The sequence below is a fragment of the Crocodylus siamensis genome, chromosome 4 (genome assembly GCF_052110815.1).
Source record: "Crocodylus siamensis isolate JL-2025a chromosome 4, ASM5211081v1, whole genome shotgun sequence".
Taxonomy (NCBI): domain Eukaryota; kingdom Metazoa; phylum Chordata; order Crocodylia; family Crocodylidae; genus Crocodylus; species Crocodylus siamensis.
Window position 1 is genome coordinate 21,751,124 of NC_143398.1, and position 27,839 is coordinate 21,778,962.

Sequence of the window (27,839 nt, forward strand, 5' to 3'; positions counted from 1 at the left end):
TGATGCCTGACAAGAGGCCTTTCTGTGCCGATAAGACAGTCCCTGCACTAATGGGAGCACAAAAACTGGTTTTTAGATGCACCTCCATGAATACACATTTCTGAAAGAAGAAAGGAAGAAAATGCTCTGTTCACTCAAAGTCAATGGTGGGATGTTTCCCAGGTATGGTAACAAATCCAGGACACAACTGGGTGGAATTGAATTCCACCCAAGCAGTACAATTCCATGCTATTATCACCAGTATCGGTATGTGATACCATATTGTTTTTTTTCTAATCGTAATTTGTGTTGGAGAGGTTCCATTATGAAAATACAGTGTGTGTGTGTGTGTGTGTGTGTGTATAAAAAATAGCTGGGACAGATAGCAATGACTTTCTTTTTAAGGAAGCTCAGCACTTCCTATTATAAAACCTATTTAAGTGGCCTTTGACTTTGCCAAACTTTAACTGTTTGGAGCCTCTGATTTTGTCAAACTGTCCATGCTACATGGCTACCTTGGGTTAATTTTTTCCCTTAATTGCAGGAAAAACTATAGTTGTTTCTCAGAAGAAGATCAGGAAAAATACGTTATTTCCCCCTTTAAAAAAATTCTTGTGGATTTTTCATTGAAGAGTTCAAGTGACTCATGTTGTGGAACAGCAACATAAAATTTGACAGCAAAGTGTTTGAGATGTGCCTTTTGCTATTCCCATGGAAACCTCTCAATATGTAGCCAAGTTATGAGCAGGCACATCTTTAAGTGTGCTATAATGCTCATTAAGTGTAACTAAAAAAACCGTGCTCTTTAGGTAATGCTCAGTAAACATCACTTAAAAATATGTTCTTTACTTAATATGCATTAAGACAGGCAAATGAATATTTTCCTAGTACCTCACAATGGAGGGCACTTTTACATGTGCTCCAAGGTGGTGGGTGGCACTTTAGTTAGAGTGGCTTTGAGAGCCACTGTAATTAAAGCACCGCCACATCTCCTATATAAGCATCCCCATGGTTAAAAATGACAGTAGGGGCACTTGAACTAAAGTCCATTTGACAAGCTTTATTTTAAGAGCCCCACCACCATTTTTAAGTGTGGGAACACTGATACACGAGACACAGGAGGCTGCTGGAGCACAGCAATTGCCACACTCCAGCAGACTCAGTTAATCAAGTCTGCTCTGATGTGCTGGAATTCCAGTGCATCAGAGCAGCCTCTGTGCTTGTGTACAGGCTCCCAGAGTACTAGATTTAATGCACATTAACTAAAGCGCATTAATGCATGTGTAGATGTACCCTCTGACAATGTCAGCTTGTAGGTGTTCTTTAGAGACTTGTAAAAATGTGTCAGCTAAGTTTCCTCAAAGGTCATATCTGTTATACACATATCCTATCCTTAGACAGCAGGGAATAAACCAGATTTTCCCACCATTTGCTCCTTCTAGCATAGAGGAGGCTATTGTGGTACTGGCACAGAAACCAAAAGAAAAGAAACTATTTTATCACTCACTGCTCTCTACTACTTGTGCTGGTAACTAGGGAGCAAGAAAGAGAGGGAACAGTAGAAGAATGAGGGACTGAGCCTGAAGATGGGCAAAAGGGAACAGTGAAACAAAGTAAACTATAGCACGTGATCATGTTATTAGACACTATATGATAATGCTGATGCACATGCCAGTTGCATTGTGGTGGCACAGGCCATCTAAATTCTGACATTTTTATTAGTTTACCACTTTACTTTTTAATCAATCATCTTTGATGCATTTTTTCTATATAGTGGATATGATATAAGTTATTTCAGGCATGATTTCACTCATTTGAAATCAGTGGAAAAATACCAGTGTGTGTCTACTCTGTGAGGTATGCTTCTTGGCGGTGCAAAGGAACAGGTTGTCCAGTTCTGCCGACATGTGAAAAGATCCACATCATCTGATCCATTTTCTGCTTGCTGCTACTGAATTTTATGACATATTCATGTTTTCTGTCAATAAGATCAGGATCTAATCCACAATATATATACTTGATTTTTCAGAAGGAAGCAATTCTGATTTCCATAAATAGAATGCACATGTTTTTCTCATGGAAATACTTCCTTTGCAGTATCGTCATTGATGCTTGGTGCTATTTGTTGCTGAACATAAATCATTCCAGAGCTCAAGTGTTTAGCCCAGCCCCACAGGTCCTGTCTAGCATGCAGGGCCACACTATCCAGCCTGCCAGGCTCCCCACAAGTCTGGCAGTTTGACAGCAGGGAAATTGGCAATTAGTGCTGCCACCACTCCCCCACCACCAAATTCAGAGCCATAGGGAGCCCAGTGGGCTGGATGATTCAGCTCTGTGGGCTATATCTGGCCTGTAGGCCGGGGGTTAAGCACTCCTGTTCCAGTCTCCTGTGGGTATTTTGGTCACCTTTTTCTCATAGCTTGTGTTATCTGAGTTGTCAGGGGCATGCTGTATTTTGAATCCACTCCTAAAGATTAAAACTTCATTCAGATGGCAACAGATGACTGTGAAGTTTGCTAACTTGTATGGAATTAGGTACTCCTTCTCCTAATATAGGGAGAAAAGGAGGATTGAAGCAAATTATATTAAGTTTATCTAATTTTATTACTTCCTTGCATTCACCTCTTTACATTTCAGTCTCATTTGACTCAACAGCATTTATTTTCCATTAGATGAAAGCACACCTCATATATTTTTGTGTTTGAATTAGTCAGCCCTTCTGTTCCTTAATTTAGGAGGCTAAGGGATTTGAGGAAATTGCAGAATGCTCACATAGCTAATTTTTCTTTCTAATGGAGACAGCTTTTAATCTCTTGCATGTTTTGCTGGTATATGAGCACATCTCAGCTTTACTTCAGTGTTTTCATTCTTTGTTTGTTATGCCTTTTGTTATGCCTTACGAAATAGATTCCATTTGTGCAGTAGAAAAGGGAAAATATATTACTAGTCATCTTGAACTGTTTTAGCCCTGTACCCACACTATAATTGCAAGAAAATAACCACAGAGAAATGACATTTGTTCATGTTTTCTCTTAATAAATAGGTATTTTCATTATAGAAGAATTTAGAAAGTGGGTAAGGACCAAATAGAAATAATATTTAATTTAAGAATAAAAAATAAAAGAAGTGCAGCTTCTGATGGAGGAAGAGTATGTCTGTACTTTTCAAAACAATATCTCCTTTTAAAGTACAGAAAACAGGCAATTACCCATAAGCAACACAAATTTCAGTATCATTAGGTTGACTGACATAATAAATCTTATTGGTGCTGATTTTTTTTCATGATGAGGTAAATTTGGGAAACTTGCTTTTTATATACATAGGATTTTTCAATAGTCAAGTAGCAGTTCCCAATATCACAATGTAGGCTAGTTTAGTCAGGTATAGTGATGGGGAACTGCAACTGGTTAAAAAGAAGACCTGATGGGATCTAATGAATGATCCCAACAATCATGTGCATGGCAAGAGATGCAGCTGTGGGATCAAGCATCAGACCCTATCATGCCATATTGCCAGTGCAGGGGGAGCCTGGGATCATAATTCTGGGCTCCCCCTGCAACAGCAACCTTCACTACAGTTACTGGGAGCCCCATCAGTTGATCAGAGCTCCCAATCCCAGGGGTGCACCATACGCTTCTGTGGCTGACAGAGCTCCCAACCACAAGAGTGCATGGTTTACCCCCCATGGCTGACAGCTCCAATTACTGATGGGGCTCCTAGCCATAAGATGTGGGGGCACCCTACACTTCTGTGTCTGGGAGCTCTGTCAGCTGCCTAGAACTCCCAATGGAGGGAGCTAATTATGCTCCCTCAAGTGGTGGCCCTTGGGAGTGTGCTTCCAGGGCTGGGAACACTGGCCACACATTCATAGAATCATAGCAAGTCAGGTTTGGAAGGGACCTCTGGAGGTCATCTAGTCCAAACCTCTGCTCAAAGCAGGACCAGCCCCAACTAGATCATCCCAGCCAAAACTTTGTCTAGGCAGGTTTTGAAAAGCCCCAAGGATGGAGCTTCCACCCCCTCTCTGGGTAACCTGTTCCAATGTTTTACTACCCTCGTAGGCTACAGACAGACATTCAAAAAGCCCAAGCCTGAATTGATTCAATCTTTGCAGGTTAGTCTAAGCAGAGCAGCCCTCTCTTCCCTTCCATAAGGCTGAGCTGAGGGGAGTGGGGGGCGTGGCCAGGTCCCAGCAGGACACTCTGATTAGGGAGGGGTGCAAATCCCCACCTTGCCTGCATTTCCCGGCTTTTCCCCACTGGCTGCTCAAGGGGTGGGAGTATTGTCAGACCCTGCATCTGTTGATAATGAGCTTTTCAATCCCTGCTTCTTCAGACTGTCTGCAAACCAGGTCATTTCTAACACCTTTCTCTGTCTCCTCTTGAAAACTGACAGATTGCACCCAACAGGTTGTTTGTCAGAACAAATTTTTTCTCATCCCATCAAGCCCTACAAAAAAAAAAAACCGCTCTCATTAGTTTCAAGCTCTTCTTATCTGCAGGGTGTATTTGCAAGCCACTAGCTGTCTGCCTTTTTTTCCAATGAAATTGGAGACCCAAACAGACACCTCTCAGCAGTAGCTAGCATGGGAGGAGCATTGCTACATGCCAGATCCCTGCCATGGGAGAGGAGCGGGATGGGGGATCCTGCTTGAGCAGCCAAGGGAGACAGGGGTCCCTAGCAGTGATAGTGATCTGGCTATGAAGGAGAGGGGTGGGGCCAACCCTTCCCTGCTCCAGCATTTGGGATGCTGGGGGAACTCTGATTGAACTTAAACCAGCAAGGGGTCAGGGACAGACATTGCATAAATCAGTTTGACCTAAATCAGTGAAGTCTGATTCAACCAGGTTTATCTCAAACTGGTTTCAGCCATTTTCAAATGGGTTTATGTGCATTGTTCTGCTACAGGTTTAAACCAGTTTCTGATCACTTAAACCAGTTTATATGTAATGTCTGTCCCTAGCCCTGGTGAGAAAATTCTTCCTAATATCTAACCTAAACTTCCTTTGCTGCAACTTGAGACCATTGCTCCTTGTTCTGTCATTTGCCACCACTAAGAACAGTCCAGTTCCATTCTCTTTAAAAAAAACCCTTCAGGTAGTTGAAGGCTGCTATTAAGTCCCCTCTCATTCTCCTCTTCTCTAGACTAAATAAGCCCAGTTCCCCCAATCTTTCTTCAGAAGTCATGTCCGTCCCATCCCCCTGCAACTCATCATTTGTGTTGCCCTTTTGCTGGACCCTCCAATTTGTCTACATCCTTTCTGTAGTGGGGGCCCAAACTGAACACCATACTCTAGATGTGGCCTCAACAGTGCTGAATAGAGGGAAATAATCACTTCCCTTGACCAGCAACACAGATATTATTATACATATTTTGTGTAATAACTTTGTCACTTATTCATGGTTTTATCACACCACTGATTGATTGAACATGTGGCCACACTGCTGCTTAAAACTTGATTAATGTGTTAAATTCATCTTGAGTGTAATATGTCAGAGGCTGTAGTTACAAAAATGCATAATGTCTCTAGACAGGAGCAATAATGAGACTCTTGAGTATGGTGTGCAGTTTACCTACAAGACCAACTACATATGTAGTTCCAAAGAAAATGTGGCATATCTTTTAGGTAGGGCTAAGTATGAATAAAAGATCAGTTATTAGCTGCATTGATCCACTTCTGTACTATAAAATGGACATGGCTACTGTGAATGTTGGCATTTTTCTTTTTTATAATTTTCATCAGTATTCCATAGACAGATTAAAAGGTGTTTGATATTAATGGGCACTAACACCCTGAATTGTTGATAGAAATAGCCTCACAGAGCCAAATTCACACAAGTGTTTAGGTATCTAGTGTCCCCATTGAAGCTTGTGGAAGCTAAATAGGATTCAGACACCAATGTATCTTTGTGGATTTGGACCTTAGTTGAAATACAACAGATGTATACAAATAGATACACACAGTTAATACTTACTCAGTATGTAAATCTCTGCTTTGGTCTCATATAATTCCAAATGCTCAAATGAGAACAAGCTGTGCCATGATATTGATGGCATTGATTTTACTACAAATCTTAACTATGAAGTTCTTTTGTACATGATTTTCTCACTGAGTCTGGGATGACAATGCCAACAATTCCATAATTACATGTAGCAAGAATCTGTGGTCTGTGCATGTGCAGATATATTACATATGTCTCTTAATCTCAGAGGAAGGAAGAAATTATAGCATTTTGCAGAATTTTGTTCTCTTTCTCCTTTTTAAATGGTAATTTTGGTGTATTTGTTAAGTCTGGAGCACATCTTGGTTTATTGACAATATTCCAAAGACACTTCAGACTTTCTCAGCTTTAGAAGTCATTAGATGATTGGTGATTCTTTTCATATGCAAAATATGTCAAGAATGCATAATATCAGTTGCAATTCACATTCCTTGCTGAGTAAAGTAAGAAGAATCCTTGTCTGGGAACTTGGCAGTTGCTAGAGCAAACTCTGAACCAACTGTCAGATCCCTCCTGATAATTATTATTTTAAAGGCATTTCAGTACATTACAAATTGGGTGCTAATTGATTTGGTGTCTTCTGTTTGGCTGTCAAATTCAGTGATGTAATTAGAGTGGGGCAAACAGGGCGAAAAAGTACCTGCTGCTGGCAGCCACATGATTGCAGTTGCAATCACAGCAGCCACTACAGGTCCCGGTATCCCTCTGCCCCGGCCACATTCTTTTCTTCCTTGTGACAGGTATTTTTTGCTTTGTTAACACTTTTTACATAAAGTACAAAAAGAACACAGTTTAACCTTAATAGCCTTTTACTATACCTTCCAGCATTTTCCTCCCTTTAAAGTTCCCTAAGCATCTAAGAGCTAGATCCGAATTCACCTCTCGGGTGCCTCCACATAGGCATTTCAAAATGTAGGCACTTTGACAACAGAACAAACCTTTTTGACAGGTTTAGACACTTAAGGCCCAATGAAAAGACAGGTCTAGGTGCCTCTTAAAGCAAATCAATGGGCACACCTACATGTCACCCTACAGCAACATAGCAACATGCTATGTCGCCATATGGTGCTCTACGGCAATGCAGCGATCGCGCAGGTCTACACGCCATCACCAGCTACATCACTGTAGCAGCATGGTCCCTTAGTATGGTGCACCACTACAGCAATGTAGTGGCAAAATCTAACCACGTGCTGCATGCACACTGCAGTAACCGCCCATACTGTGCCATGCTTCAGTACTGCCAAAAGGAAGTACTAAAACACGTTGCCATAGTAATGTTGCCATACAGCAACATGTAGATGTGCCCAACATTGCTTAGTCCCTCAGCAATGATACACCAGTAGAATCACTAGGCATGGGGGGATGTTTTAATTTCCACCTTTCTCAGAGTTCATTCACTCTTGAAAATGAAAGCGCCCAGTATCCTAGAGCACCTATATGCATGCCTGATGCTTGCTCCAACATGTACTAATTAGTATTACTTAATTAATTAAGTGTGCTGGAGCACACTCCAGCAGTCTCGGTATCATGTGTATTGAGTGTCCCTGTGCTTTAAAATGGTGTGGCAGGGGTGCTTTAACTAAAGTTCATTGAATGAGCTTAGTTAAAGGGCCCCTACCACCATTTTGAAGTGCAGGACCTGAATACATGAGACTCTGGAGCCATTTTAATTAGAGTGGCTCCAGAGGCCCACTCTAATTAAAATACCTCCCCATGCCTCCCCCAACCCCAGAGCACATGTAAAGATGCCTCTTATGGCAAGAACACTTTTTCAGGAAGTAGGAGATCAGGGCTTTTAGGCCTTCTCAGCCTGATAGTATATTTCTCTTCTAAGAGGATGCCCTTACCATCTGACTCTGGGGTAGCCTGGTTGGGTCTCCTTTCTACTGAGTCAAACATGAGTGCAAGATTTGTGGGACCAAATGGAAAGCAAGCAAGAGGAGCCTGACTTGGTATCTCAGTGAGAAAAGCACTCCCCTGGGCATGAGTTACAATCCCAGCAGCCAAAAACTCTAACCAGAAATGTCTAATATACACGCATAAGCAGTCTTGGCAACAGAAACTGGATCCCAGCCGAACCACTATGTACAGTTTCATGCTTCCACTACCTGGGTCCAAAAAGGTTTTTATGTAGTAATCTGTTACGCAGTCATTCGCCCTACAAACTAACACTTACGGTTCTCCCCTGGGCTGAGGAAGACCTGGATTCTAGTCATACTCTAGTGAATATTAATTTATGTTGTGTAAAAAAGCTCAGGAGAAAAAGAGATTGCCACCAACATCAGTTCCATAAACTGTGTTGATATGGGGACTTCACTGAGAGGAGGGAGAGGTGGGTTCAAGTCTGATGTAAAGGAGGCAGTTGAACTGAGATCCTGCATCCCTGCCAGATCCTCGGAAGTGCTCCAAGCAGCAAGCTACTGGATAAATAGGGGCTGTCACAGAGTTACTGCCAGGGGCTGCTTGTTTAGACATGCTTCTAGAGCAGTGGGAGCCCTGTCCCTTACCACTCTGAGACCCTAGTCTTTCAGTTCCTAACCTTCCCTGATTCTCCATGCCCTGAGAGAGGGACTCCATGCTTCCCGTTCTGCTCCTGAGAGAGGGACTTTGCCTCTGCCTGGAGCGAACGAAGGCAACCTGAAGCTCCAAGCAAGAAATAAACAGCTGTGCTTCAATACACGCATTTATGTAGGCAAAGGCCCCTGAACCAGAGATTATCTGCTGCCTCCAAAGTATTAAGCAATCCCTCTGTCACCAGTCCAGCCCAGAGAGTCCAAAGCATCCCCAAAGCTTGCTCTAATGTTCTCTTTTCTGTTTGCCCAGTTTCCAACCTGAAAACCTGCTGCACTAGTCTCTCTCCAGGTGCCCCTCCCCAGTCCAATGTCCTGTTCACACTCTCTTATCCATTATTAGGCTTATTTTATTTGGCTTCCTTGGAAGCCTCCTGAGTGTCACCAGGAATCCCCACCTTTGTTAACCTGTCAACAAAGCTATTCAGGTTCCTGCAGATAGATGTATCTTCTGTCACTAGGCAAGAAATCCTGGTTTCACTGTCTCTGTAACCCATTCTTTTCCCTCTACTAGTGGGAAACTGAGGCACACAATAGAATTATAACATGAACACAGTTAACACAGAAATGTCACAATAAACCTCCTAGTCTGTCACATCAGCATCTTCTTCTCCCTTATGAGTGGATGAGACAAACATAGCTGGAATGGTGAATCAATATAATCAGATGCCTGCAGTGTTCAGACACTTAAGACATTTATAGATGTTATGTTTTTCTAGGTTTAATCTGGACTACAGCTGTAACTACTTACACATGGAGGTCTGTAGTCCAAATTAAAATTGGCTCCAGTACAAATTAACTAAACCTCATTGAATGAGGATTAAAATGAATGCAGACTAAGGCAGTCCAAATCAGGCAATTTAAACTGTATTAATTAACATACATATACAGCATTGCTTTTAGGAAAAACAGTTTTTAAGAACTCAGATAAGTAGATAAGTATTACAAATATCACTCCAGGCAAGGGAAACTCAATTGGGCTGTTACAAAACAATACAGGCTAACAGGCACAAAGCGACACCTTTAAAAAGTCAAATGTGCCAACAATACCTCACCCTGCTAAGTATCAAGTCAATTACAACTTCTTGAACAGCACTTTAGATAACTGCAGCAATGTAGCAGTGCTTATACAGGCTTAGTATTGTTTCCTAATTACTTCCAACCTCTGTTAGGGGGCTATCAAGAGTATAGACATGTTTATAGACCATGGGCAATGGTGCCTCCTGATCCTGGGGGGACACAAGTGACAAACTCCTGACTGGAGGAGAGGGCCCGACTCCCCCAGCCAGCAAGGGCCAGTCTCAGCGGGGGCACATACGCATTGCCTATGGTATAGCCAGTGCCCCCTGCCATGATGGTCAATGATCATCTATTAACCCTTAATTCAAATTCAAATGTGATTCAAACTGTATGATGCAAATCAGTTAACATGGTTTAGAAAGTGCTGAGCACATCTACAGATGGCCTTAATAGCAATGATGACAGATTTTAACTTAGAACTTTTCCTATGGTCACCAGTCGCACAATGCCCCAGTCCCAATGGATTCAGTGCTGTACTCAGGATACAGAAAGGATATCTTATTCAGCAGAGAAGGTGTTAAATCATTTAAAAGAGAGAAAAAATATAATGTCCTTGAAAATGAATGCTTGACAATGAATAGGGCCTAGAGCCATTAAGATAGTACTTCCTGGGAAACAAGGTCAGTTTGATTATAGATCACCTCTTAATAACCTGCATAAATACAATAAAGCTGGCAAGGAACTCTACTATTTGTCTTTATAACTTAACCAGTATTAAAGCGAGGCATATAAATGTGTATTCATCACAAAAATATTGATTAGCTCTTTATATATCAAAATAATGGGGAAAAAACCTTGTGTAGTAATGACAGGTAACTTCTTAAGCAGATATAAGAAATGAAAAAGGGGTTAGACCCTTGTAATAGGTATGAGAAAAAGGTATGAATTATCTTTATTAAACCAATAAGTTGTACCTATTTTAGACAGTGCATTTGTACAGGATCCATGAGAATGAAAAGGTCATCACAAGGGATTATTGCCATATTTGACACACTGTTGTTAGACACATTAGAGTCAAAGAGTCATTAGATGCTTGGTACTTGCAGTATTTCTCATACTTTGAATGGAAGTAACTTGGTGCAGTCACAAATTTAACTTACGTTCATGGTAAATCTGTTGCTTACTATCCAACAAATTTTACTATTTGTTGTAAAATCATGAAGCTGTTTGAGCCAAATTCTTGGAGTCACTGATTAAAAGACTGAAGACTTTTAAGATCCTGAGTGGGTGCATCTGCACAAGACGCTTACTGCATAATTGACTAATTAGCTGTGCAGTAAATGTTGCACACCTACACATGCACCCCTATAGGCTGGAGTAAACTAATTTACTCCACAGCAGGATAGTATTTATAAGTACTGCCAGCCAGGGCTTCTCAGACCCAGCTCAACATGATGTGCATGAATAAACTCTGGAGCTTATTGCTCCCGGGTGCATGTTCAAACGGCACACCCAGGAGCAAGAAATTCTGGGGCTTATTGCTCCCAGAGTGATACGACCTGCAGTTTATTCATGCACATACATTGCACATGTAGATGCACCCAGTGTGTAGTTTAGTTTGACTGTTTTTTAAGTGTGAGGCCTTAAGCCCAGATTCTCAGCATAATTTTGGCATCAGGTAGCATTCTCAAACCTGACATAGACCTCTCAGTTCCTTGTACAGTGCATGAAAGAAGGTAAGTTTCTGGGACTGGAATTCACAACAGCCAGAACGCTGAACCAGGGATCACATAAATTGAGCAATAAGAAACACCAGAGAGAGGCTTGGGTCTGAAATCCTGCCTCTCTCCTGCGCTTGTAGCCTTCATCTATTTAAGACTGGAATACACAGCCTCCCATGCCCGCCTGCATTTAGGTACCTAAGTTGTTCACTTGATGCAACAGTTGTGGGGGTGCTGGCCACTGCCTTAGATATAATAGCTAGTTGTTAGAATATTTGCCCAGGAAATGCACTTCAGCCTGTGGAGGTTTAAACCCTTAACTGCTACCTCCATGGAGAGTGCACTACATGGTGAATTATTAGCTATTCTTGGTGAAGATTAACTCTATTGTGCGCTGGTCCATTGTGCAGCCAAGAATGCAATATTTCTAAATCCAAAGAGAAATTAAGAAAGAGGAAGAATGATTCTTCATCCCATGGATCAGGGTACTCCCCAAGAATAACTGGGATGGGGTTCTGCGGTCTAGCCCCTGTTCCAGTATCCACTTATGCATTTCCCATTAGAGTCATCAGATAAAATACATGAACTGTGTGGAAGCAGGGAACAGAACAGAAGCCTTGTTCTATTTACCTTACTCTCTCTGTCCTTTGGGTCCTGCATTTTTGGCTGCACAGGGGGCCAGATAAAGCTGAAGATATTCATTCTGAGATAAAAGCAATCAGTGTGAGACCCCTAAGTGTAAGAACCAAGGACTTCCACTTTCTGGGCCAGTACTCTTAACCATTAGGATACTGTGTAAAAGGGTAGCCTCCTTCAGCCATGTGTTTGAATTCAAGCGCATGTTAAGTGTGGTCAGAACATGCCTGTTGCTCCTCCCAGCTCAGCCAGGGTCCCTGTGCTACCCATCTGGAGTGGAGCAGGAGCAACTCTGGAGCTCCCCTTGCATTTGGGAAACTGGAGGCAACAACAGCAGTGGCTGGAGAATGGGAGGAATAGAAAAGGAGGGGACATGCTGCTGAATGCAAAGGGGAAGAGGGTGATTCTTACCTGATTTGAGGATTTACAGTCCCCAGGTGCTGCTTCTGCAGCATGGTCTGCCCATCCCAGTTGGGGCAGGGAACAAGGAACAGGAGTAGAGCCACCCCTGCAACCCCAGTTGTGGCTCTTGCACTTCGCTTTACAAAATCCTGGATCCACCCATGGAGCTGCTGAACTATGACAGCTCCTGTATAAATGCAGTGGACAATTGGGTGTTAGTGAGAGGTTGAATGATCAGAAAACAATGCCATTTTACGTAGCCCACTGAACTCATTTAGAAAGAACTTGATATACTGTGAGACCGGACCCTAAATTTTGACACCCTGTTACCATGGTGATAAGCATCATGTAAGAACATAGGTAGAACTTCAGTCAAACCACTGAAAAATTGTAGGTACTAATAAATTATTGCCAAAAGGATAGTTAGAAAATTCATCTTTCCCCATTTTCAGAACTGGGATGTCACTGGAACTGATAATAACCCGAAAACCAAAATGAACTTTTAAGGACTATCTGCTTTAGATTAAAAATAAGGACTGATTCTATTAATCTACTTTATTCAAAATTAAGATATTCATCCAGGGAATTTTTTTCCCCCAAATGCCATTTATGTTGCTCAATAATGATTTAAGACTAAGCTCAGCCACTATTACACTAAATAGAAATTTACTTAATCAGTATTTATTAGGAGAACAGAAAAAAAAATGTGTCTGCTAAAAAGGTCTGGTATTTACAGGCTAAATATATATGTCTTTAAAATACAAAGCCATCTGGCATGGTGCCACGGCCTCTTTTTAAAGGTTCATTCCACTTTCTCTCCTTCTTTTAACTTCCTTCCCAACCATTTCTGCTGCGAATTAGCAGTTCCAATGGGGCACAGTTAGCAAGGCGGTTGAAGACATTCTTCCTTTGGTGACATCTGGCTCATTGCCGAGTTTCGCAGGCAGTTACAAGGACTGCTTTGTAGTTACCTCATGCTCTGTCATACAGTTAAGCCTTTAGGCTGCTGGGAGGCTGGCTGGGCAACTTTTCCCCTCCTGAGAGCCATTACCTAGATAAATGTGAGGCTGTATGTTCAGAAGCAAACATGTTGTAAATTTTGACCTCTTTTTATATAGCAAAAACAATTTCATTTTTATAAGTGCTTCCACATGCAGCAGTACATTTCAAAACAACCCCAAATGGCATGTAAGTATGGCATACTTTTTTGCCTTGCTCCTCGCTGATGTCTTGTCATGCAGTTCACTTGTGCCAGGTTTTTATGATGATAAAGTACTTCCCATAAGCAATGCCTGGGCAGAATAGGCTTATTTAACCAGAAAATAAAAGGCTTCCTTAGAAAAAAGGCCTGTTTTCATTTTACTTGGTTTTGCCTGCAAATTATTTGTCACTTTTGTTTAAAATTCATTATGGTTTTGTAAAGTGGCAGCTTTACCGTCCATTTTATGGTTTCAGATTCCTGAAGAAGTGAAAACACATTATAGCTCGAAGATAGTCGACCTGCTCTTTGGAGCTTTGCAAGCTGCATCCATTTATATATTCATTTGCTATCACTTTACTTACAGTTTTAATCTGCAGTGTTTCATGTTCACCACATCAGCAAATAATCAGGGGGTTTAGATGCTCTCTGCATTTTTTTTCTTCCTTGCCAGGAAAAAAAGAAAGTTAAATGCCTTTATTTAAATAGCTCTTAACACTATATACAAAACACAAATGAAATGTAAATAGTCTCTTCGACTAATCCACATCTGCCTGGGTGTAATTACCGGATGCATGCTGGTTAAGCACAAAAATTTTGAAAAGCCAGCTTTTAATTAGACATGTGCATTGGGTCAGAGTACAATTAAAATGGGTTTTATAAAAAAAAAGACTATATAAAAAGCCACCTGCTTACTCAACAAATCTGACTCTTGTATATTTAGCCACTTCCTCCTCACCTTAGCAGGAAAAAAAAAGTTCTTGATACTTTTTGTTCCTATCAGCCCCTCACAGTTAGCAAAGCTGAGAAAGTGGCCTAGATTTTGTTCTGCCTCCCACAACATTGTTACATTTGTGTTACAAACTTTTAAAACCGTATTGGTTTGGGAGGTGGGTGTTCTGCAGATGAAAATAACAGTGTCGCACAAGTATAATTAAGAGCAGAATTAGGTCTATAGAATTTTTATGTTGATTATCTAAACCTGGAAGAATGCACTTTGATTTTAGTATTGCCACTTGTAACTTGTATCCTCTGTTTTTCTTAAACCCCCTTTTCCTGGTTCTAGAGACACACAGAAGGCACTGTGGTACAAAATATGAATATTTGAACTTTCATATGTGTAAATATGAACTTTCTTAAGTGCAAAGTCTCAAAATCTGGAAGACAGAAAAGAACCCAACACTTATTTTAAGAAGTCTTATGGCTTTAAGGATTAACTCTTTTTTTTTTAACTTTTGGGGCCATATTTACTCAAACCTAAGATAACCCTGAATTTAAGATGACCCCCCAGTAATTGGATTCTATACATGGAAAACGTATAAATTTGTTACAATTTTCCATGTATGGAATCTAATTACTGAGGGGGTCCTTTTAAATTCATTCCCCCCAGGCAGTGGGAGAGTCAGATGGTATACAGAATCCATCAGCTTGCCCCCTGCTTGTGCCTACCCCCTGCCACCTCTGCTCCCTACCTGCCTCCCCCCCGCAACCGTGAACTCCTCCTTCCTCCTTGCCTCTCCCTTTTCCCTCTGCTCCCTTCTGTTCCCTTTTTTCCCCTTCTGCAACCTCTGCCCGTCTGTTCCCCCAGATACTGCACCCCATCCCCCTGGCATTTGTTCTTCCCCCCCAGCCTCTGCTCCCTCATTTCCACCCCCCCAGCCTCTGCTCCTCCCTCCCCCTCTTACCCTTGCTCCCTTCCTGCAGGGCCCATCCCCATTCTAGCCTAAGACAGTGAAAGCCACTGCAGGCTACACACCACTGCTAGAGGGCCAGGGTAAGGATGTGCTCAGTGCCTTGGGCTGCAGTATGGATGGAGCCTGCCAGCATGGAGCACGAGTAAAGGGGAGAGGGATAGGTGCAGGCAGGGGAGTAGAGTCTGTATGGGAGGATAGATGGCAGGAAGAGGCTGCAAGGGCGAGATGGCAAGTTACAGAGGTGGCAAGGGGCAGAGCAAGTAGATGCTTTGGCTATGGTCTGACTCTGGGTAGGGGCTGGAGCCTAAGCCATAGTAGCTGCCTGCCCACCCCCATACACAACTCTAAGATGATTGCCCTTTTCCCCATGTTAAACAGGGGGTACCCTCATCTTAGAATAAAGTAAACATGGTACTTTGACTATCAGGTCATGTCATGATTTGGATGGCTCACACTTTAAACAAGGTATTAGAATCATAGAATCAATGGACCAGAAAGGACCTGGAAGATCATCAAGTCTGGTCCCCTGCCATGGGCAAGAGGTTAATGAGCTCAAACTAGCTCAACAAGGTGCTTATCCAGCCTCCTTTTGAATACCGCCAAGGATGCGACCACACCTCCTCTGCCCAGAGTGTGTTCCAGGTTCTAGTTACTCTTACAGAGAAGAAGTTCTTCCTTATGTCCAATCTAACTCTTCACTCTGTTAGTTCATGCCCATTGGTGCCCAAGGGGTCCCTTCCTGAAGGATTGCTCCCCCAGATCCTGGTGCTCCCCTCTAACATACTTGTAGGTATCTATCAAGTCACCTCTCAGCCTCCTCTTACTCCAGTTGAACAAGCCTAGTTCCTAGAATCTCTCCTCATATGGCCTATCCTCCAGGCCCTTGATCATGTGGGTGGCCCTTCCCTGCACCCTCTCAAGCTTATCCATATCCTCAAAGTGCAGTGCCCAGAACTGGGCACAGTACTCCAGCTGCAGCCTCACCAATGCTGAGAAGAGAGAGAGAAGGATTTGTTGGCAATGCATTGGCCAATGCATCCTAACTCTCAGTCTGCCAGCTATTGGTCAGGACCTCTGGGCCTGCTCCTTGCCTTTCAAAGCAGTACTATTAGCACAGTGAATTCTGTCCTTTCATTTGAGATTCTTTTAAAGAACAGTTTTTCAAGACAGTGGCAACTGCGTAGTAAAGTGAAAGGCTCTGAAGTTTGAATTCCACTGGGAAAATAATGTTTACCCATAGTTGTGCATGAGGATAGAGATTCCTTCCCCAGAGGCCACGTTGCGATGAAGCATGACTATGACAACCTATCTTTGAAACTTCATAAGGTTTGATGAAGGGGCAGGGGGAACCTAACATTCACAGGTTAGTAGCAACCTGTCATCTGTATAGAGTTTGACATTAAGAAATGGTATGGACTTTTTATGAGGAAAGGAAGTTGGGAACACATGCCTTCCATGCCGCTCCTGGAAGAATTACTCTCCAGAGCAGTTCAAAATATTGTTGAAGCCATTGGAGCTGATATAATGGGACCCTTGTGAGTACAGAGGTAGCCAACTTTTTATGGGTCTCAGCATCTCTTTCCATTTGTTTATGTCTGTTTAATTTGATGGGTGACTGCAATAATAACGTCTATTAGATAGAACTGTTTTAAAGCTAATAGCAAGGTGGTTGGGTCTACTGCCTCGAGTGTACAGTTCTCCCCCAGTCAATATCTGTTGCTTTTATGGATGTGTTCCTTAGAGATTATGGTCCTGTACATCTTAGAAATTGATTCAACATTCATTTGTAAATGAAGAAGTTAATACTTTTTCTTGGCAGATACTCCATGTACACCAGTGGAAACATACTGAGGCAAGTATTTTACATGAAAACATTCTCTAAGATGTAACTATACGCCATATTTCCTTTTAAAGGGAGGCTGATTAGTATCAGTAAAGCTCAGTGCCAATATTTTGAAAAATTAAAATCAAACCACTTATTTAGGAGCCCAAATGTAGCTTAAAATCTCAAGTTTAATCATCTTGTTTTGAAATCTTGTCAGAGATTTACTAATGGCTTAAGCCAGACAGCTATTTAAAGTGTTTGCATGGGTGTAAATGACTTTACAAGATACAAGACCAGTTTAAGCAAATATTGTCTGTGTTTCACATCTTACTCCTTTGTGGCATCTTAAAAAGCTATTTTCTTTCTTAGCTAAACTTAAAGAACAATTAACACATTGGCCTTTTTTATGCAGCGTGGTTCTAAGATAAAGCTATATTATTTCTGCTAAAGTAAATGAACTAACATCAGGATTCACATCCATGTAATCAGGCCGAATCTGGCTTGTGATATTTAACTAAAACCTCTCTCCACTAATCTTTTCCCAATATTACCAATAATTCAGGGGGGACCACAAGGACACAAAATATGTCCTAATTTATAATTTGTGCCTCCTTCTTTGACTATCTCCTATCTGTGATATCTTAGCTAGAATGATCCCAATGTTAAAGCTCACAGCTCTGGATGCAAGTCTGTTTATTTGTTGCAGCACACAATATCTTTGGTGTTCCTGATGCCTCACAAACAAAAGACAAGACAAGGTCACTGCTTCCAGTGATAAACACAGCTAGTTATATCAAATGGCATGGGTAGGCAGGAAAGGGAGAAAGATTTAACAATGAACAGTCATATGATTTACATTAATTTGCTTAGTCCTAATTTCTATACAGTATATACATAGATAGGTGTATGGTGTAGGCATGAGCATATGAGTGGATAACATTGGAGAATGTAGCAGAGGGAGACTGACAAAAAGAAATAAATTGTAATATAGTACTAAAGGAGGAGAGTACAGTGCTTGGTGCACTGGAAAAGGGAGCCTGTTCCAAACAGGGAAAGAAAATACATATATTTTCATGTGCAAAGAGAAAGGGGATATCAAAAGGAGAAGAGTGAGTTCAGACAGAAAAGTAAAAGCAAAGGAAATCTGAGAAGTAGGCAGGAGTCGAGCTGTACAGAGTCACATAGTTAAATTCAGAGTTGATGTATAATGATGAATTTGTTGCTTTGACTTAGACACTCTCACACACAAATTCCCCTACTCTTAGAGGCCTTAGAGCTCCTTCTTCTTGCTTTACCATTCTCTGCTGGAATCTAAATTAGTGTCGTTTTCTGAAGGGTTTGTATTCTGGTAAGTAGCATATGCTTTAGCTGCTGTATCATCACTACACTCATTACCTGTGCTAGTTAGATTTAGCTAGCATAAGTGTACTAGCACATGTTACAATCGTATTTTCATTTGTTGGGTAGACATACCCTTATCACCCTTAAAGCTATTTACTTTCATCCTTAAGCATACTTAAATTCATTTCTGAATTTGGGGCTGTTGGTTGTGGCTGTGTTGGTCTGAGGACATAGGCAGACAAGGTTCTTTGGGTAGATGTGATATCTTTAATTAGATAAACTAAATAGTTGGAAAAATGTTCTTTACAATCTTTTGGGTGCAAACATCCTTCTTCAGGCATAGGGAGAGTCTGCTGGTGAATTGTGTGCTCTCCTGGATACAACAGAAGCCAATATGGAAAATAAGGTCTGTGAAAATGCAGAGCATGGCAGTGAGGATCAGAGGGAATGGGAGACAATAGGTATGAGATAGGTGTGGGGGGAAAGGGGGAATGTTGAACTGGTGATAAAAAAATGTAGCTGGTAAAATGAAGACAGGTTACCTGGGGTTATTAGATGTTAGGTAGGTTAAAGTGTGCCATAAATCCAATGTCTATATTTAGTCCATGATTTTTTGTATCCAGTAGATTTATGAAGTGAAGTTCATAGCCTCATCTACAAAAGGTGTTTTGTAAGTTACCTTTGAAGATTAGAACTGAGAGTCTGGAGAGAGAGTGGTTTTCTTGTGCGAAGTCTGCACCCACAAGTAATTGGGTATTGTTGTCTTTGACAGATGTTTGGTGTGCATTTGTTCTGGTACACAGTTATTGTTTGGTTTCTCCAATATATTTTTCCATCAGGACATTTAGTGCACTGGATGAGATGTATTACATTTCTGGAAGTGCAGGTGTAAGATCCAGGAATGGTGATGGTTCTGTTGTGGGGTGTAGTTATTGTGGGAGTGGTGGAGATGTGTCAGTGAGTTTTACATTTTTGTCCCGGAATGCTCTGGATCCATTCAGTATGCTTTGAGCCATAAGGAGTTTATTTCTGGTAATGAGGTATGAGTTGCAACTGTTTGAGGATTTTTCCATATAGGTTTCAGGGAAGGATGATAAGTCATAACTAAGGGTGTAGAATTCATGGAAATTTTCTTTTTGTACTGCAGCAATTCTTCACATGGTATCTGGGTGGCTCTTTCAGAAGTGTGATTTCTCTCTCTGGAGGAGTGTTCTTGTTGGGTGAAAGCCCTTTTGAGATTTGCAAGGTGACAATTCCAGATATTCTCAGTGTAAATTCATTCGTATCAAAGAGCGTTGCTGTATATTACGGTTTTCTTGGTGTGTTTAGGGTGATTGCTGGTTCTGTGCAAATATGTATGTTGGTCCTTGGGTTTCTTGTGTATGGTGGTTTGTATTTTACCATTCTGGACATTAAGCATAATGTCTAGAAAGGAAATGTTGGTTTTGGAGTATTCAAGAGATAGTCTGATGGAGGGGTGATGGTTATTGAATTTGTGATGGAAATCAATCAGAGACTGCCGGTTTTTGGTCCAAATGATGAAGATGTCATCTATATACCTTAAGTATAGCATGGGTTTGATGTTGCAGTTCTTGAGGAATTCTTCCAGGTGGGTCATAAAATGTTGGCATATTTTGGGGCCATTTTGGTGCTCATAACTGTGCCCATGGTCTGGAGGAAGTGTTGGTTATTGAAACTGAAGTTGGTGTGTGTGAGGATGAAGTGTATAAGTTCAGCTATATCTTTAGGTCTGTGTTCTGAGTTGTAATCATGTTCTTGTAGATATGTAAGGCAGGCTTGGATGCCATTGTGGCATAAGCTGATAACATCCATGGTGGCTAGGAGGGTATTGCTAGAAATGTGGTCTGGGTTTTTAAGTTTTTGTAGAAAGTCTATTATGACTTAGACAAAACTCGGTCTTTGCATGAGGTTTTAGGATGGATTCAATGAAACCTGATATTTCCTCAGTTAGGGTTCTATGGCTGGATATTATAGGTCTGCCTGGGTTTCGATGTTTGTGGATTTTAGGGACCATGTAAAGTCCCTGAATTGCATAGTGGGGGGATCAAGTTTTGTAGTTTTTCTTGTAGTTCAGGTGGAAATTATGTGATGGTGGTTTTGAGTTTTAAGGTGAAAAGGGGAATTGGGTCTTCCTCTAGTTTTTCATAGTAGGTGGCATCAGGGAGTTGTCTGTTGGCTTCTTTTGGGTAGTCTTCACAATTAAGGCTAACTATAGCTCCTCCTTTGTCTGCTGGCTTTATTACTATTTCATGATTGGGTCTTAGAGATTCTGTGGCTCTTCTCTCTGAGAGGGAGAGGATGTTGTAGTGGTGTTTGTTGTTGATTATTTCATTGTTATTCTTTCCCTAAAGCAGTTAATATAGCAGTCGAGGTTTGAATTCATCCACTGTTAGGTGTCCAATCTGATGTTTTTTGGATTTTTTTGGTGTTAATCTTTTCTTCGATATTGTCACAGGATGAAGTGTTTTTGAAAATGGACTCATTTTGGTTGTGGAAATATTGCTTGAGATGGAGACATTGGAAAAAGTCTTCTAGTTCTCCACATTTTAGCATGTTCACAGACCTGTGCCTTGCATACTGGCTTCTATTCTACCCAGAAAAGCACAAAATTCACCAGCAGACTCTCTCTATGCCTGAAGAAGGGTGTTTGTGCCTGAAAGCTTGCAAATATTCTAACTATTCAGCTGGTATAATAAAAGATATCACATCTACCCAAAGAAACTTGTTCTGAATTTGGAAATTTGTGTCTTAGGGTATGATCTTCAGGCAGGAACTTATTCTTGTAGTGCATCTATGGAACAGTTACAGTTTAGTGATTTAACAAACATAAGCCCACTAGGAAAACAATTTTCCCACTTCATCTAGAGGGTCCAACTCCATACCAGTACTTTATAAACAAGTCATAGAAGTTATCTCTCCCTGAAGATCAAATGTAAGGTATAGTCATAGGACAAGCAGGAAAGAATGAAGAGAGACTGGATAAGGGCAATAAGACTAATGGATTCTGTAGGTGTGCGTGTAAATAACCACTTATTTTAGCAAATATAACAAACCTCAAACTCAGTCAAATTTGCTCAGCCCTAATCCAAACTTAGCACCCTGAAAATTATTGCGATATCAGGAACCAGAACGTGGATTACTAAAAGAATACGAATGAAAGAATAAGTAGATTGTAAAGGTCTAACGGGACTAATTCCCAGGGGTGGCCGTGATGCCCCCTGGTGGCCTCGTGATTCTTGCCCTGCTCTGGCTCTCTGGATGCCTTCCCTTTTTGCCCTTTCCTCTGTCCTGCCTTGCTGTTGTTACTTTATTAGGAAAAGTAGGCTGCCCCAGGGTTCCAGAATGAGCCCCTGTGTCCTACTAGTCCATGGATTCCTCTTGATCCCGCAGATCCTTGTCCTGCTCTTAGGCATCTGGTGTGGCCCTCCCAGCCTATCTGTTCTCTACCACACTGATTGCCTTAAGGTCTGATTTTGTAGCCTCTGACCTCCCCAGAGCCACACCCATGCTCACAGGTGTTACCGTTCAGTCACTTTCCCCTTCCCAGCCTCTGCCCCTCTGCTCTCACTGGCCCCTTTCCTCAGCCCACTGCACCAGATCTTAGTTTATTGGGCACCAGCCCTGTCTTGTCCCTAGCTTCAGGCCTATGGCCCTGGTTTTGCCCTCTAGGCTTGTGGGCCCCTGGCCCTGTTTCCACCATTTTCAGGCACTGGGTACTCTGGCCTTGTTTTGCCCCCTGTCAAGATCTGGATTGCTCAGTCTAGGCTTCACCCTTTTATGGTTGCTGCCTATTAGTACCTTAAGCCCAACCCCTGCAGGGCTCAAAACAATCACATGCCCCTCAGACACTACTGGGACCTCCTACTTCCCCTGCTAATTCCAAGCTGGACCACTGGTCAAAACTGAAATGAGAAGCATAAGCTCTTTAGCTCTGCAATAGGCACTCTGCTGCCCAAGCAAGCCCTGCTCCATCATACTACTGCAGAGTGGCTAGCTCAGCAATAAGCACTCATATCCTGTGGCCCCTGGTGGGCTATTCTTCTGCAGACAGCTCATCAACGGCAGTGTTTCCTTCCACCTGGGCTGCTCTCTCCTGCTGTTTCTCCCTTAAAGTAATGGGGAGCCCCTGGCTCCCTGTTACAAAAGACTGGTGCTGTTTCTGCTGTTTAAGCTATTTTTTAAAGGAATAGAAAAGAAAATATGCAAAAGATTTCATGGAGTCTTCCTAAAATATATACTTGTAGTTTTTCTCTAAGTATAATATTAGTTTTTTTAACACTGACAAGTAATGCCTCTTACTGCCAAAGGCTGGGCTTCTCTGTTGAGCAAATATTACCAGCTGTATGGCTTTGGGATTAGCAGTGAGCAAATCTCAGTCTGGAAACTGGGTTTGGTTTCAAGCAGTTCCCACAGCTTATCTAAATTGAGTTATCTCCAATCAATCCCCCTTCGTGTCCTATGGCTAGAACTTCTGTTTTTACCTCTTGTTACAGCCCCAGTCTGCTAATTTCTTTGGATTGACTTTATTGACTGTACCTCTCCTCCTTCTCCCCCTTTGTGTCTCCATCTTTCACCTTCAAAAGTCTTTTCTCCACATGAGACTACAACATCAACATGTTGGCTCTTAGATTTAGCAGTCCGTATTAAATTAGCTGCTATCTACACACTGTATTAAAACTGTAACTTCCATATATCAGAGGTATTTTTGAAGCACTTTTTACCTAAAACCTTACAGAAGCAAAGAAAAACCCTGTAAACCTTAATCCTTTTTGTCCCTGAACAAGATGATTGCAAGTAAGCAGGAGCAGGTACAGGTATGACCATATCAGGGGCCAGCACTTAACGAAGAAAGTGGGAGCTGTATTCACATAAATGTGGAAAGCTGCCACTCTGGCACACACAATTGGAGGCACTTTGCCTTATGTAAGAAGCATGTATTGAGAGTCAGGTTATGACTAGGACATGGCTAGTCAGAACATGAACCTAAAATTACAACCCAGGGGATCAGGAACAGACAGTAGGAGATGTAAGGGTCACATATACAATCAGGGAATCATGAGGAGGAGCTGGCAGCTCAGGAACCCAAGATCTATAAGGGGACAGGATGTCAGCAGTCATCCTAGATAGAACCATGACTCAGGAACAAGAGACAAGGATTCAGGATGGGGTCACCAGCCAGGGGGTCCAGAGCAGGTAACAATAGCTGTACAGGGATGATATGGACAGTCATCAAGCCAAGCCATAAGTCAGGAGCCAGCTGCCAGAGGACACGAGTCTGTACGGGAATCTGGACCACAGGGGTCAAGGAGCCAACAAAGCAGTCTGGAATCCAGGGGGCACCAAGCAGGAACCAGGAACAGGGATGAAGCCAGGAAGGCAAATAGCAGAACCCAAGGAACAGAAAATCAGGACTCAGGGACTTGGAAACTAGGAATCAAAAATAGGAACCAAGAAACTAAGAATAAGGGGTAAGAAGCCTAATACTAGCTAGAAAGGCAACTGCCCTTTTAGAGCTGGACCCTGAAATAGCTGCTGCTTATAAGCTGGCATCCCATCCAAAGCAGGCAACTAGGGCCTAGTTTGGGTAGGCCCATTTGATAACTAGGGCCAGCTGAAGGCAATTCTCATTTGAGCAGTGGGTGCCACAATGGCCCTGATTTACATCCAACACCTGTAGAGGCAGCTTTAGACTAGAAAATCCCAGTCATAGATTCATAAATTCATAGAGCTTAGGGGCTGGAAAGGACCTCACAAGATCATCAGGTCCGGCCCCCCTTGCTCTAAGGCAGGAAAGACTGCTGAGGTTAGATGACCCCAGTGAGGTGTGCGTCCAGTCATCTTTTGAAGATCTCCATGGAAGCTGACTGTACCACCTCTGGAGGGAGTCCAGACTCTGGACACAGAAACCGGAAAGAAGTTTTTCCTTATATCTAATCTGAAATGACCTTATATCAGCTTATGACCATTATTCCTAGTCTTCCCTTGGGGTGCCATGGTGAACAGATGTTCTCCTAGCCCCTGATGTTTAAAGGCTGCCATCAAATCCACCCTGAGTCTTCTCTTTTCCAGGCTGAACAGTCCTTCCTTCTGCCTCCCCTCATATGGCCTGTTCTCCAGATCTCTAATCATTCGTGTGGCCCTCCTTTGGACTCTTTCCAGCTTCTCCACATCCCTCTTGAAGTGTGGTGCCCAGAACTGGATGCAGTACTCCAGCTGCAGCCTCACCAATGATGAGTAGAGCAGGAGGATGACATGCTTAGTCTTGCTTGCAATGCATCGGTTGATGCATGACAGAGTGTTGTTCTCTTTGCCAACTATAGCATTGCACTGGTGGCTCATATTCATTGTATGGTTGATCATGACCCCCAGGTCTCTTTCAGTTCTGGTGCTGGCTAGTGTAGCACCACTAAGCCTGTAAGCATGTTGTAGATTATTTCTCCTCAGATGGAGCATTTTACATTTCTCGGTGCTAAACATCATCAGGTTTAGATCAGGCCACTTTACAAACCCGTCCAATTCAGCCTGTATCCTCAGTCTGTCCTCCAGTGTGATCACACTCCCCAATAACTTGGTGTCATTCGTGAACTTTGCCAGTATGCTTTTCACACCCATATCCAAATCATTGATAGAAATGTTGAAAAACACAGGTCCGAATACTGAGCCTTTAGGGACACCACTGGTCACCATTCACCATGTCAACTCAGTTCTGTCTACTAACACACTTTGAGTCTGACCTCATAGCCAGTTTCCCAACCACTAGACTGTTAAGTTGTTGAGGCCACAAATTCTCAATTTAACCATGAGGACATTGTGGGAGACCAAGTCAAATGCCTTTTTGAAATCCAAGTGTCTGACATCAACCTCATCTCCCTTATCCAGTTGGCAAGTTACCTGATATATTAGTCAATATTATTTTGAATATTATACCTGTCAATATTATTTTGAAACCTTTCACAAATTGTAATATAGATATTAACGGAGAATTCCAGTCAGCTTTTCAAAGAGCTGTCTCCATGGAAGAGCATTCACCATTGTTGTCTGTCTGTAAATTCTTTTATGGGATGCTTCTATTAATTGGAATATGCACTGAAGCACCTACATCACTTCCAGTTAGGTAGAGCACATGGAGCTGGTGTAGCAAGTTTCAACTACCATAACTGAGTGTCATAGACATAAGTAGATTACAATGGCGGGTAACACGCTTAGCACAGTCGGTCAGTGGTAGATGATCTATATCACAAATATCCTCTGACCAAGTTCTCTACCCCTGCATGCCTTCTCTGTGCTTCCTTTCTATTCATGCTTGCCTGCTGCCTCTTCAGGTTCAGCTTTACCAGAATTGGTAAACACCCTCTTCTAGAGTCAGGGTTGAGAATGCAGCTGAGTTCCTGCCAAAAAAGTGAATGAGCCTGTTGTCATTGTGCTGGTTCATGAGATAGTAAATGCAGTTGAGCCTCAGCTAAACTGTGACACTAACCCAACACGAACTGATACCAAATGCACTGTGTTAAAAAAACAGGGGTGGAGGGAGGGGTGGTGGGGCACAGAGCATTTTTCCAGTCACTTAACACTGGTGACAGTAATGTTAAGTGTTACTTGTAGCAAAGTAAGTGCAGATATTTCAGGCAGAAATGTGACTTGCAAGTTGACAGCCCTCACATATTTAGATATGTCAAATTCAAAACTTTGGTCTTTTGATACAAAAGTTTTCAGATGAAGATTAATGCAAGAAGCAAATAGTAAATAAAGAAGAAATGCATTTTCTGTCACGTGTATTCAGTACAGCATTTTATCCATTTATTTAATTTTAAGTCTGACTTTTAACATTTTCAAATTGTGTCTTCTCCAGGTACCATCAACTGCTTATCTCAGGTAGTTCTGTGAGAGCAGAGATGATGCTAAGTCATAGTTTTCCTTCACAGTTATTTTGAGACCTATTTATGATGCACTTTCACAGAGTATGGCTCCTAGAGTTTCTAAGAATAGCATTCTTGGGCATTTAAACAAAGTCTGTCAGCATTTGCTTCCTTGACCCCCTCTGGAGAAATCACTACATGAATCACTGCTTATGCCTATGAGTTATAAAAGTATGCAATTAACTCCTGTCAAGTTGTTAGAGGGTCTGATCATGTGTGAACTGACCATTTAACTTTTACATATAAAAAGACTCTTGCCTTTCTCTGAAGTGGCATCTTGCTGATGACTTTTCCCCTCTCTGCTTGCTTGATTAGATCCTTGATTGCAGTGCTTCAGGGAAACAATTTCACAAATTCATTGGAAACAAGTCCACTGAACCCCCTACCCCCCAACAAAACATTTTCATTTAATTATTGAATCTTGACATACTATTAAAAGATCAAATGGATGCTATATCCTTATAGATCAAATAATCTATGTAATTAGGAGGGACTTTACAGCAAGGATATATCTACCATGTATATGGTGACCACCCATCCCTAATTGGGCAGGACAGTCCCAGAAGGGAAACACCAAGTGCCATTCCTGACCCGTGTGCTTCCAGGACACCATTTGTCCCAGATTCACAGTATTGTGCAGGTATCTGAGTTTTCCGTTCACTGCAGAAAACCACAGGAAATGCCAAGTTTCCCCTTGCAAGCTGGCAGCATTCCAGCCTGCAAGGGGCAGCTTAGGGCTGCCAGAAGTGAGACACAGGGGGCATCATGTGCATGTGTGTGCATGTGGCTGGGGATGCAGCCAGGCAGCATGGAGAGCAGCTCCCTGCAGGTAAGTCTATGGCAGGGGAAGGGGAGTGCAGGGAGTGGTGAGGGGGACATTGAGGCTCCCATGATGAGGGAGGGAGTGGGGCAGGGATTGGGGCACTGCCCAGCCAGGATAGCGCATGGGGCCTGGGGCTGGGGCATGGAGCGGGATAGAGCCATGGGCAGCTCATCCAGGGGGTATGGGGATGCCATGGGAGGCATGTGCCACCCCCATATTTGTGCATGGGATGAGGATGGATGCAGGAGGCTGCTCGCTGCAGCTTCAGAGCTCCCTGCCCTGCTGTCTTCCCCCTCCCATCCCCCCCCAGAGCCCCACACTGGAAACGCTGCCATGGCAAGGCCTCCTCTGCCCACCCAGCAGCAGCGGGGGTGGCAGCAGCATGGTGTTGTGTCCCTCACAAGGTGGGCAAGGGATGCCTCACCATGGCAGCAAAGCTAACATGAGGTTCCAGGGGGAGCCCACAGGGCAGGGAGCCCCGAGCTTATGGTAGGCATCTGCCCCGGCTCTGCTCAACTCTGCTCCGGCCATGCTGCCAGTGAGATGGGGGAGGTGGGCATGTGTTCTGCTGTTCCATTTTGGAAAGGTGGTCACCCTAACTATATCCTGCCTTCAGTTCTGCACTCAGCCTAAACTTATTGACACAATCCATGTTAAAACCCTTCAGCTTTCCCTTCACCCATCCAGACC

At 42.5% G+C, this 27,839-nt stretch overlaps 1 protein-coding gene and 1 long non-coding RNA gene across 7 annotated transcripts in view; one reads left to right on the plus strand and one right to left on the minus strand.

Moving 5' to 3' along the window:
- The window catches only part of LOC149865531 (uncharacterized), a 32,270-nt gene extending 18,293 nt beyond the window's left edge, over nucleotides 1-13,977 (minus strand). The window contains exons 1-2 of the long non-coding RNA XR_016441719.1: nucleotides 13,895-13,977; nucleotides 12,341-12,518 (exon numbers count right to left, since the gene is read on the minus strand). This is a non-coding gene — a long non-coding RNA (uncharacterized LOC149865531). The remainder of the gene's footprint in view (nucleotides 1-12,340; nucleotides 12,519-13,894) is intronic.
- Nucleotides 1-27,839, plus strand: part of MAGI2 (membrane associated guanylate kinase, WW and PDZ domain containing 2) — a 1,241,136-nt gene that overhangs the window by 1,012,054 nt on the left and 201,243 nt on the right. The window lies entirely within an intron of this gene.